Source organism: Bufo gargarizans, chromosome 8, assembly GCF_014858855.1.
Source record: "Bufo gargarizans isolate SCDJY-AF-19 chromosome 8, ASM1485885v1, whole genome shotgun sequence".
NCBI classification, from domain to species: Eukaryota; Metazoa; Chordata; class Amphibia; order Anura; family Bufonidae; genus Bufo; species Bufo gargarizans.
Window position 1 is genome coordinate 79,121,206 of NC_058087.1, and position 12,392 is coordinate 79,133,597.

A 12,392-nucleotide genomic window follows, 5' to 3' on the forward strand; every position below is an offset into this window, starting at 1 on the left:
AGTAGACAACCACACATAGTCATTCACTCCTAGGTCCGGACCTGGCGACCGTTTCTTATCGGCCATGCATTTGTATTTACCACTCATATTTTTCAAGTTAGCTTGCACCTTCTGCCATACCGATGAAAGAGATGAAGAAAACCGTTCCTCTTCGGGAACCCCAGAAGACCCCCCCTCTTTGAAAGTACAAAATTGGGGATGAAAACCGTATGCACCAAGAAATGGTGACTTGCCAGTGGATTCCTGACGGCGATTATTTATGGCAAACTCGGCTAACGGTAAATATGATGACCACACCTCTTGGTTTTCAGACGCAAAACACCTTAAATATGTTTCTAGGTTTTGGTTGGTACGCTCAGTCTGTCCATTCGACTGAGGATGGAAAGCTGAGGAAAAGGATAAGTGTACCCCTAAACGGGTACAAAAAGCTTTCCAAAACTTAGAAATAAACTGGGTTCCCCGATCCGAAACCACATCGGAAGGGACCCCGTGAAGCTTCACGATTTCACTGATAAACACCTGAGCAAGAGTCTTAGCATTAGGAAGTGCGGGTAGCGCAATAAAGTGTACCATTTTGCTAAACCTGTCTACTACTACCAAGATAACTGTTTTACCCGCAGACAAAGGTAAGTCAGTGATGAAATCCATTGATAGATGTGTCCATGGTCTATTGGGGATGAAAAGTGGCAATAAAGACCCTGCTGGACGTGTATGAGAGACTTTCGCGCGTGCACAAGTAGAACAAGTAGACACGAAATCTATTACATCCTGACGCAACCTTGGCCACCAAAAACGACGAGACAATAGCTCCAAGGTTGCTTTACTACCTGGGTGCCCAGCAAGTGCCGAATTATGATGTTCCTTCAATAACTCAAGACGCAGGTTTAACGGTACAAACAATTTCTCTGAGGGGCAAGAGGCCGGGGCGTCCCCCTGGGCCTCTAACACCTTTCCCTCTAGAACAGAGTGTACAGCCGAGACAACCACTCCTCTTTGTAAAATAGGTACCGGATCACTAACATTACCCCCTCCAGGGAAACTACGAGACAATGCGTCTGCCTTGGTATTTTTTGCCCCAGGACGATAGGTGATTACAAAGTTAAATCTGGTAAAGAATAGCGACCACCTAGCTTGTCTAGGGGTGAGACGCTTAGCCGATTCTAGGTACAGAAGGTTTTTGTGATCCGTAATTACCGTGACGGGGTGGATTGCTCCCTCTAAGAAGTGACGCCACTCTTCAAACGCCAGTTTAATCGCCAACAGTTCCCTATTTCCAATATCATAGTTCTTTTCTGCTGCAGATAATTTTTTGGAAAAGAAAGCGCAAGGACGCCATTTGCCAGGAGACGGACCCTGAGACAATACAGCCCCCACTCCCACCTCCGACGCATCAACTTCAACAATAAAAGGCTGGGAGACATCAGGTTGAATTAGAACAGGTGCCGAGGTAAATCTCTCTTTTAGAGAGGAAAATGCAATTTTAGCGGCGTCAGACCATTTAGAAAAATCAGTCCCCTTCCTAGTCATGTCAGTAAGGGGTTTAACGATCACTGAATAATTTTTAATAAACTTTCTGTAGAAATTTGCGAAACCCAAAAACCGTTGTAGAGCTTTAAGGTTCTCAGGAAGATCCCAATCTAAAATTGCCTGGACCTTCCCAGGATCCATACGGAAACCTGAAGCAGATAATAGATATCCCAGGAATTGTATTTCCTGAACGGCGAAGACACATTTTTCAATTTTCGCATATAATTTATTCGTCCGTAGGACCTGCAGTACTTGCCTGACATGTACTTCATGTGTTTTCAGATCAGCCGAATAAATTAAGATATCATCTAGGTATATGACTACAAACCTGCCGATGAGATGACTAAAAATATCATTAACGAAATGTTGGAAGACAGCAGGGGCATTGGTCAGACCGAAAGGCATGACTAAATTTTCGTAATGCCCCTCAGGGGTGTTAAAAGCTGTCTTCCACTCATCCCCTTCCTTGATACGAATCAGATTGTAGGCCCCCCTAAGATCAAGTTTGGAGAACCACCTAGCACCCGCAATCTGATTAAACAGGTCAGGAATGAGAGGAAGAGGGTATGGGTCTCGGACGGTTATCCGGTTTAGCTCACGGAAATCTAGGCAAGGACGCAGGCCCCCATCTTTCTTTTTAACAAAGAAAAACCCTGCAGCCACGGGTGAAGAAGAGGGTCTGATGTGTCCCTTGGCCAGACTCTCGGAGATATAATCTTTCATGGCTTGTCTCTCGGGACCCGAAAGATTATACAACCTGGACTTGGGTAATTTTGCACCGGGAATCAGGTTAACCGGGCAATCATAAGGACGATGAGGTGGTAGCTTCTGACAACCCTTTTCAGAAAAAACGTCCTCAAAGTCCGAAATAAATGTAGGTAGGGAAGCTATGGAGGCGATTAAGCAATTGTTATTTAAGCAATTCTCTCTGCAATGCTCACTCCACTCCAATATCTCCCTGGCCTGCCAATCCACCACTGGATTGTGCGCTACCAACCAGGGAAGACCCAATACCACAGGAGAGGGAAGGCCCTCCAGAACGTAACATGAAAGACGCTCCTTATGGTGGTCCCCTACCCGAAGATGTAAGTTATGGACAACGTGAGTGAGGTTTCTCTGAGACAGAGGAGCAGAGTCAATAGCGAATATGGGAATGGGTCTCTGCAGCGTACAGAGAGACAAACCCATAGTGCGGGCAAAATGGGCATCTATCAAATTTACCCCTGCACCACTGTCTAGAAAAAAAGAAATAGACTCCGTCTTAACACCAAAAACAATAACCGCTGGCAACACAAATTGAGATGTTCGTATGGAGGAAACGTATACCCCCCGGCTGACATCCTCCGCACAGCCTGGGGTTAGTAGTTCCGACGGTCTTTTGTTTTTGGGAAAGGAGGGACAGACATTAATGAAATGACCCTTCCCCCCACAGAAAAAACAAGCCCCCCACCTACGGCGAACCTCAGGAGGACGGACCTGACGAGAAGTTCCTCCTAGCTGCATAGGCTCATCCAAGTCCGTACAGACTAACTGCTGCTTGGGAGAGGTTACCGATTGCTCAGGAATTTTCGATCTCTCCCTAAGACGTCTATCTATCCTGATAGAGAGGGACATAACAGCATCAAGGGAAAGGGGAGTCTCATACAGCGCCAGCGCATCCTTAACCCTTTCAGATAACCCAGAGCAGAACTGACTCCTGAGAGCCGGGTCGTTCCACTGAGTATCCGTAGCCCACCTGCGGAACTCTGAGCAATATTCCTCTGCTGGCCGATCTCCTTGTAGGAGTCTCCGTAACTTCGACTCAGCCAGGGCGACACGGTCAGGGTCATCATATATGAGACCCAAAGCCCCAAAAAATCCCTCCACTGACCGGAGAGCCTGGGAACCAGGGGGTAACGAGAACGCCCAGGATTGCGGGTCCCCCTGAAGCAGGGAAATAACAATCCCCACCCGCTGTTCTTCATTACCTGAGGAGTAAGGGCGCAGCTTAAAATATAATTTGCAGGCCTCACGGAACAACACAAATTTGTCCCTTCCCCCAGAGAATCTGTCAGGAAGAACAACCTTGGGTTCTGTAACAACCTGGTTACCCATAGCAACCGCTGGGCTTACGGTCTGCTGCATTTGCTGCTGCTGTTGGAGGACAGACGCCTTCAATCCTGCCACCTCCAAAGACAGGCCTTGAAGCTGTTTTGCCAAAGCAGCAATAGGATCCATATTGGATTCTAAGTAGAGAAAAAAAAATTAAATATTTTTTTTTTTTCTCAAAAAATAAGGGCCAGTTATAATATCACGATCGGCGTAACTGTCACATACGTGACACGGAGGGAGGAACAGAGGGAGGCCCTGCCCTAGTGAGAGGGAAGGTGGTGACCCCTGACTCACCTTGCGTCTGGCACCTGGCTGCCCTGTCGTCCCTAGACGGGTTCCTCACCCGTACGCCGATCACGTGCCTAAAACCCTGGCTTTCCCTAGGATGAGCCCTAGATAGTGAACAGGGCGGTGGGAACACTAGTCCGCACCACTAGCTCTAGAGGAAAACACCAAGGGGAGGACAGACAATACAAACTAAACATATAATCCCAGGTGGGCAACAACAGGAGACAACAAAAGCCCAACAGGGATCCGGAGGATAGCACTCTGGAACAACAACCAGATTCTCAGCTCCAGTGGGTCAGTATAGATGTCCAGGCAGGAAGCTCTATAACTGGCAACAAGAGAAGTGTGAGAGGCGAATATAAGGAGTTTGGGAGTGGCAGACAAGAAACAGCTGAGGAGGAGAAGCTACGGATCCCTGAGTGAGACAAAAAGGATAGCAAGGCAAACACAGAAAACAAACACTAAGAAACACCGTGATCTTTAGGCATAGAGCGCGCAGCCACCCGCTGCGACTTCCTGACCCCGGGTATAACGGAGTCAGACGTGGCTCTTGACACCCTCGTGACACCCTGCGTTCTCCGCCTTTGCAAAGAAGCATCTCTGGGACCACTACCCCACCTCGCCGAATAAGCCACTTTACTTCTAGGTGTGGTTCTGGGGTACCTAACATACCTGTGTCTGTTGCCATTAGCAACATTACAATATCGTGCAATGTGACCGTATTCCCTGCATGAGAAACAAAAGGATAGCTCGCCTCCCTCCACAATAACTTGCACATGGCGATTTGAATTGGCGCACAACATTAACCATCCTAGCATGAGTAGCTCCCACATTACGATCTGTATTGAGTCCACTTACCACGGACTCATCTGAGGAATCTTCTGGCATTGTGTTAACACCAGGGTCAGACACATTGTCCATCTCCATCCCTGATTCAGATCCACCATGCGACCCACAGTCCTCAGACTTCTCCATGCTTACAGCCCATACATTTCCTCTAATCCCAGACACATTACTCTCCAGGGCTTGTTTCAATAACTCTGGCAATTCCCTTACAGCACCCTGTGCAGGCCTCAGGCTTCCAGATAAACCTTCATTCTCCTTGCACCAGAAAACAAACACCACAATGGTTGCTACAAAAAACAAAACACTAGTACTAGTTGTCCCAATACTTTTGGCACAGAACTACAAGTACCTCCTTTCTACACTGTAATACCCACATTAATTATGCCAAACAAGTCTACAATTCAGTGTAACAGCCACAGATACACAAACATTAAGCAGAATCATCAACTATGATTCCTGTATCAGACGGGTCACTGAGCTATAACATAACCGAACACTAAACCGATATCAGCACAAAACTTATTAAAACAAAATCAAACTGTACATAGAAAGGTTACAAAAAGACAAGATAACTATTCAACAAAACTAACATTTCAGGCAAAAATAATCAAATCGCTTCCCATAGCAAACTAATTAAGATGGCCGACAAACTTAAAGATGGCCGACAAGCATGGTAAAGATGGCCGACAAGCATGGTAAAGATGGCCTACAAGCATGGTAAAGATGGCCTACAAGCATGGTAAAGATGGCCTACAAGCATGGTAAAGATGGCCTACAAGCATGGTCACACAAAGGAAATCAAGATAGTGTCTACAATATCCAGCAATAAAAACAGTTTTTATATTTCCCTGTGTTTAAACCAGAGAAAAACCTCCACTCTTTTGGTGATTTACAGGCTAACAATACAAAAACCACTCTGAACGCTGTCTCTAATGTACAGACACTAAAACCAATTGCTGCCTCTATAAAATCGCCTCTTACAAAATCATAGTAACATAAAAAGTTAAGAAGTTACAAAAAACACAATTCCCTGTACTGCTCATCATACAATCTCTGTACAATCAACAATGGAAAAACACTTACCCCATTCCTTACACCACTCGATGCGGCAGACAACAACCACATAGGTTGTTTGAACAGATTTTTCTTTCCTCTGATACCAGCAGATTGGAGTACACAGATTTCAGTTCACAAAGAGCAAGACTTTCTAAAAAATGAGAGTAAAGAAAAGGATATTACCTTATGCCGGCCTTTTTTGCTTTTTTGAAAATTAAACTGTGTCTCCTTTTAAGTTCTGCCGATAACAGGGAAAAAAATTATTTCCTTCCTGAGCTCGCCATCTGTTGTGGTAAAAATATTAATAGTTGTAATCAGCCCGCATCATAGTTAGTGTAAGTAAAAGGCAACTCCATCTTCCCTCAGCCGCAGCCAGAGAACCACACAAATGCTACCATCTTCATTCAACTCTCCTGTGCATATCCCCCCTCCTCCATGCCCAGTGCGTCCTTTATTGACTAAAACAAAAGGTGTAAAAGGGGCTGGCCCAAGACAAGGATACAGGAAGTGATGACATATCAAAGGACAGGGAGGGGCAGCCAATGTGGCTGTGCAGACAATGGACACACACCATACAAACACATGTATACAATAATCTACCATTACCACTGAGAGACATGATGACAATCTATAAAACACACACACATCCTAAGATAAAATGTCCGCATAATAAAATTTCCACAACAGTAGTTCTACCTCTTTGCTTGAATGATCATTGGTGTCTCAGTACCCAGGTCCACTACAATATAAACTTTCACTGCACCATGCCATGTTTTGTTAACCCCTTAAGGACTTGGCCCTATTTCACATTCTGGAATAGGCCATTTTTTGCAAATCTGACCAGTGTCTAAAAACACTCTAAAACACTTTGACTTATCCAGGCCATTCTGAGATCGTTTTTTTGTCAAATATTGTACTTCATGACTCTGGTAAAATGAAGTAAAAAAATAGCAAATTTCCAAGTTTCAATTTCTCTACTTCTATAATACATAGTAATACCTCCAAAATAGTTATTACTTTACATTCCCCATATGTCTACTTCATGTTTGGATCATTTTGGGAATGATAGTTTATTTGTTGATGATGTTACAAGGCTTAGAAGTTTAGAAGCAAATCTTCAAAAATCCAATTTTTAGGTGCCAGTTCAGGTCTGAAGTCACTTTGCAAGGCTTACATAATAGAAACCACCCAAAAAATGACCCCATTCTATAAACTACACCCCTCAAGGTATTAAAAACTGATTTTACAAACTATGTTAACCCTTTAGGTGATCCACAAGAATTAATGGAAAAATAGAGATACAATTATAAAATTTCCCTTTTTTGGCAGATTTTTCCATTTTAATAATAAGGGTTAACAGCCAAACCAAACTCAATATTTATGGCCCTGATTCTGTAGTTTACAGAAACGCCCCATATGTGGTCGCAAACTACTGTATGGGCACACGGCAGGGCACAGAAGGAAAGGAATGCCATACGGTTTTTGGAAGGCAAATTTTGCTGGACTGTTTTTTTTGACACCATGTTCCATTTGAAGCCCCCCTGATGCACCCCTAGAGTAGAAACTCCATAAAAGTAACCCCATCTAAGAAACTACACCCCTCAAGGTATTCAAAACTGATTTGATAAACTTTGTTAACCCTTTAGGTGTTCCACAAGAGTTTTGGCAAATGGACATGAGATTTCAGAATTTTTTGTAACCTTGCCTCACAAAAATGTAATATAGAGCAACCAAAAATAATATGTACCATAAAAATAGTCCCAACAAAACTGCCACCTTATGCCGTACTTTCCAAAATGGGGTCACTTTTTTGGAGTTTCTACTCTAGAGGTACTTAAATGGGACATGGTGTAAATAAACCAGTCCAGCAAAATCTGCCTTCCAGAAACAATATGGTGTTCCTTTCCTTCTGCACCCTGCCGTGTGCCCCTACAGTAGTTTACAACCACATATGGGGTGTTTCTATAAATTGCAGAATCAGGGCAATAAATAGTGAGTTTTGTTTGGCTGTTAACCCTTGAATGGATTAAAAAAAATTGCCAAACAATTTTCATTTTGAAATTTGCCAATAACTCTTGTGAAACACCTAAAGGGTTAACAAAGTTTGTAAAATCAGCTTTGAATATCTTGAGGGGTATAGTTTCCAAAATGGGGTCACTTTTTTGGAGTTTCTACTCTAGGGGTGCATCAGGGTGGCTTCAAATGGGACATGGTATCAGCTTTCCATGTTCTTTTATGCGCCTACCATGGTAATCATGGGTAACGGGGAATCAGGGTTCCATGCCAGAGAGGGAGCCTGAGAAAGGGCTACCACATCCAAGGGATGTCAATGGATGAAATAAAATGTGATCAAGCGGAAATGTGGGACAAATATTGAAGCAGAAACTTTCAAGTAAAGAAGGGGGAGCGTGGCAATTACCCACTCCTGACTCGGAAAGATAGTGATGATATGGCCCTGATTCTGTAGTTTACAGAAACACCCCATATGTGGTCGTAAACTACTGTATGGGCACACAGCAGGGCGCAGAAGGAAAGGAATGCCATACGGTTTTTGGAAGGCAAATTTTGCTGGACTGTTTTTTTTTTACACCATGTTCCATTTGAAGCCCCCCTGAGGCACCCCTAGAGTATAAACTCCATAAAAGTGACCCCATCTAAGAAACTACACCCCTCAAGGTATTCAAAACTGATTTTACAAACGTTGCTAACCCTTTAGGTGTTCCACAAGAGTTATTGGCAAATAGAGATGACATTTCAGAATTTCAATTTTTGGGCAAATTTTCCATTTTACTATTTTGTTTCCAGTTACAAAGCAAGGGTTAACAGCCAAACCAAACTCATTATTTATGGCCCTGATTCTGTAGTTTACAGAAACACCCCATATGTGTCGTAAACCACTGTACGGGCACACGGCAGGGCGCAGAAGGAAAGGAATGACATACGGTTTTTGGAAGGCAGATTTTGCTAGACAGTTTTTTTTGGACACCATGTCCCATTTGAAGCCCCCCTGATGCACCCCTAGAAAAGAAACTCCATAAAAGTAAACCCATTTTAGAAACTTCAGGATAGTTTAGGGTACATATGATTTTTGGTTGCTCTATATTACACTTTTTGTGAGGCAAGGTAACAAGAAATAGCTTTTTTGGCACTGTTTTTTTTTGTTTTTTACAACATTCATCTGACAGGTTAGATCATGTGATATTTTTATAGAGCAGGTTGTCACGGACGCGGCGATACCTAATATGTATACAATTTTTTTTATTTATGTAAGTTTTACACAATGATTTCATTTTTGAAACAAAAAAATATGTTTTAGTGTCTCCATAGTCTGAGAGCCATAGTTTTTTCAGTTTTTGGGCGAATATCTAAAGTAGGGTCTCATTTTTTGTGGGATGAGATGACGGTTTTATTGGCACTATTTTGGGGTGCATATGACTTTTTGATCGCTTGCTATTACACTTTTTGTGACATAAGATGACAAAAAATGGCATTTTTTACACCATTTTTATTTTTTTTACGGTGTTCATCTCAGGGGTGAGGCAATGTGATATTTTTATAGAGCCGGTCGATACAGACGCGGCGATACCTAATATGTATACTTTTTTTTTATTTATGTAAGTTTTACACAATGATTTCATTTTTGAAACAAAAAAAATCATGTTTTAGTGTTTCCATAGTCTAAGAGCCATAGTTTTTTCAGTTTTTGGGTCATTATCTTGGGTAGGGTATGATTTTTGCGGGATGAGATGACGGTTTGATTGGCGCTATTTTGGGGTGCATATGACTTTTTGATCGCTTGCTATTACACTTTTTGTGATGTAAGGTGACAAAAAATTGTTTATTTAGCACAGTTTTTATATATTTTTTTACGGTTGTTGTGGAAATTTTATTATGCGGACATTTTATCTTAGGATGCGTGTGTGTTTTATAGATTGTATTATAGAAGTAGAGAAATTGAAACTTGGAAATTTGCTATTTTTTTACTTCATTTTACCAGAGTCATGAAGTACAATATTTGACAAAAAAACGATCTCAGAATGGCCTGGATAAGTCAAAGTGTTTTAGAGTGTTTTTAGACACTGGTCAGATTTGCAAAAAATGGCCTATTCCAGAATGTGAAATAGGGCCAAGTCCTTAAGGGGTTAACAAAACATGGCATGGTGCAGTGAAAGTTTATATTGTAGTGGACCTGGGTACTGAGACACCAATGATCATTCAAGCAAAGAGGTAGAACTACTGTTGTGGAAATTTTATTATGCGGACATTTTATCTTAGGATGTGTGTGTGTTTTATAGATTGTCATCATGTCTCTCAGTGGTAATGGTAGATTATTGTATACATGTGTTTGTATGGGGTGTGTCCATTGTCTGCACAGCCACATTGGCTGCCCCTCCCTGTCCTTTGATATGTCATCACTTCCTGTATCCTTGTCTTGGGCCAGCCCCTTGTACACCTTTTGTGGTAGTCAATAAAAGACGGATACTGGGCAAGGAGGGGGAAGAAGTTGCTCAGAATTGAAGCAAGATGGTAGCATTTGTGTGGTTCTCTGGCTGCGGCTGATGGAAGATGGAGTTGCCTTATCCTTACACGAACTATGATGCGAGCTGATTACAACTAGTAATATTTTACCACAACACGGTGTTCATCTGAGGGGTTAGCTCATGTGATATTATTATAGAGCTGGTCGATACGGACGTGGCGATACCTAATATGTATACATTTTTTATTTATGTAAGTTTTACACAATAATATCATGTTTGAAACAAAAAAAAAATCATGTTATAGTGTCCCCATAGTTTTTTTATTTTTTGGGCTATTGTCTCATGTAGGGGCTCATTTTTTGCGGGATGAGGTGTCGGTTTGATTGGTACTATTTCGGTGTACATGCGACTCTTTTGATCACTTTTATTACCATTTTTGGGAAGTAAGGTGGGCAAAATTTTAATTTCCTGATAGTTTTTATTTTTTTATTTTTATAGCGTTCACCATGTGGGGAAAGTAACATGATCATTTTATAGATCAGGTCGTTACGGACGCAGCAATACCTAATATGTTTAGTATATTTAATTTTTTTAATTTTTATTCATTGATAAATGTGTTTTTATTATCTTTACTTTTTTTCACTTTTTTTTTTTACATTTTTTGGACCCAGACCCACTTGGTTCTTGAAGATCCAGTGGGTCTGATGTCTGTATAATACAGTACAGTGCAATATATATTGCACTGTACTGTATTTTACTTACACTGAACTTTTAGCATAGATCTGCTCAGAACCGTGGACAGCAGGACGCCTGAGAAGGCGTCCTGTTGCCTTGGGAACCTTCCCCATCTGCCACAACTGAGCAGACAGGGAAGGGGAAGGAGGGGAGCTCCCTCCCTCTGTCCCCCCATCCATCTGGGGGCTGCAAAGGCACAGCAGCCCCCCGATGGCAGAGGGGGGGGGGAGCTCCCTGACTTAACCCTTTCCATACCGCGGTCCGTACGGAAAAGCATCCTGAGTGCATGGCTTCATTGGCCATTGTTATAAAAATGTTTATTTGCCCTAATCATGGGGACATTTTTGGCAAATTAAATGCATTGAAACTGGATATAGAAAATGCAGGACAGCAGCCAAATACTGGACCCTATCAGTTCCCTCCACAACCCACCCAAGGGCCTTCTTTCCCCCCACAACACTAGTACATTCCACCTCAGGGCCCAATGCATTCTGTGGGTCAGCCCCTTTACCCGGGCAGTTTGGCAACTGGGGCACCACAACAGGCCCATGTAAGGCCACGGTCCTCATTTCCTCCTGGTTCTTTCACACAGTACCTTCTTGATTTATAATTTTAGTTTTTTTATTTTATTCTAGCACTTTATATGTTTTTTGTTTACTGTTGCAAACTTTCCCTTTTGGTTGTTATTGGTGATCCCAAAATTTAACTTAAATATGGTTTGGGACAAAACTATTTGACTATTGTTTTCTTTGCACACTCCACACAACATTTACATTTTAAAACACAATGTTAAACAAAAGCTACACACACTGTATCTCACAAAGCCACACTTTATTTTGATGAGCAACATTTTTATTTTGGGTTACTGTGATGATGAGGTATTAGAAAAAATTTTGGACCAGATGTGCCAAAAATTAAGATGTTTTAGTCAATTTACATTTAGACAAAAACAGAATTAATATTTAGTTATATGCAGTTTAAAATATGTGATGTCCAAAAAATCTCAGCCCGCAAGCCCACGTCAAGGGTCCTCATTATCTTGCGAGTCCCTACACTCAACTACCACAATAATTTTTAGTAGTCTATCTACAAAATAAAAAAAAAACTAAAGAGCCCAGAAGATTTCAAAAACTGCCATGAATAGCGTCCCTCTGCCACGGCAAGGACCCCTCTGGGCTGTAAAAGTAGTCTGCATAGAGTTCCCGAACTGCAGTGCCTGCAGTCCCAGGTCGTCTATGCAGGGTCCTTTCCAAACCCTAATCTGATGACGTAGGAAGATCTTCCATGTCAACAGAAGAGGAAGCCTTGTGAATCCGGGTGAAGTTGTGTAGAACAACACAAGCTTTAATTACCAGGGTAGCATTCTCC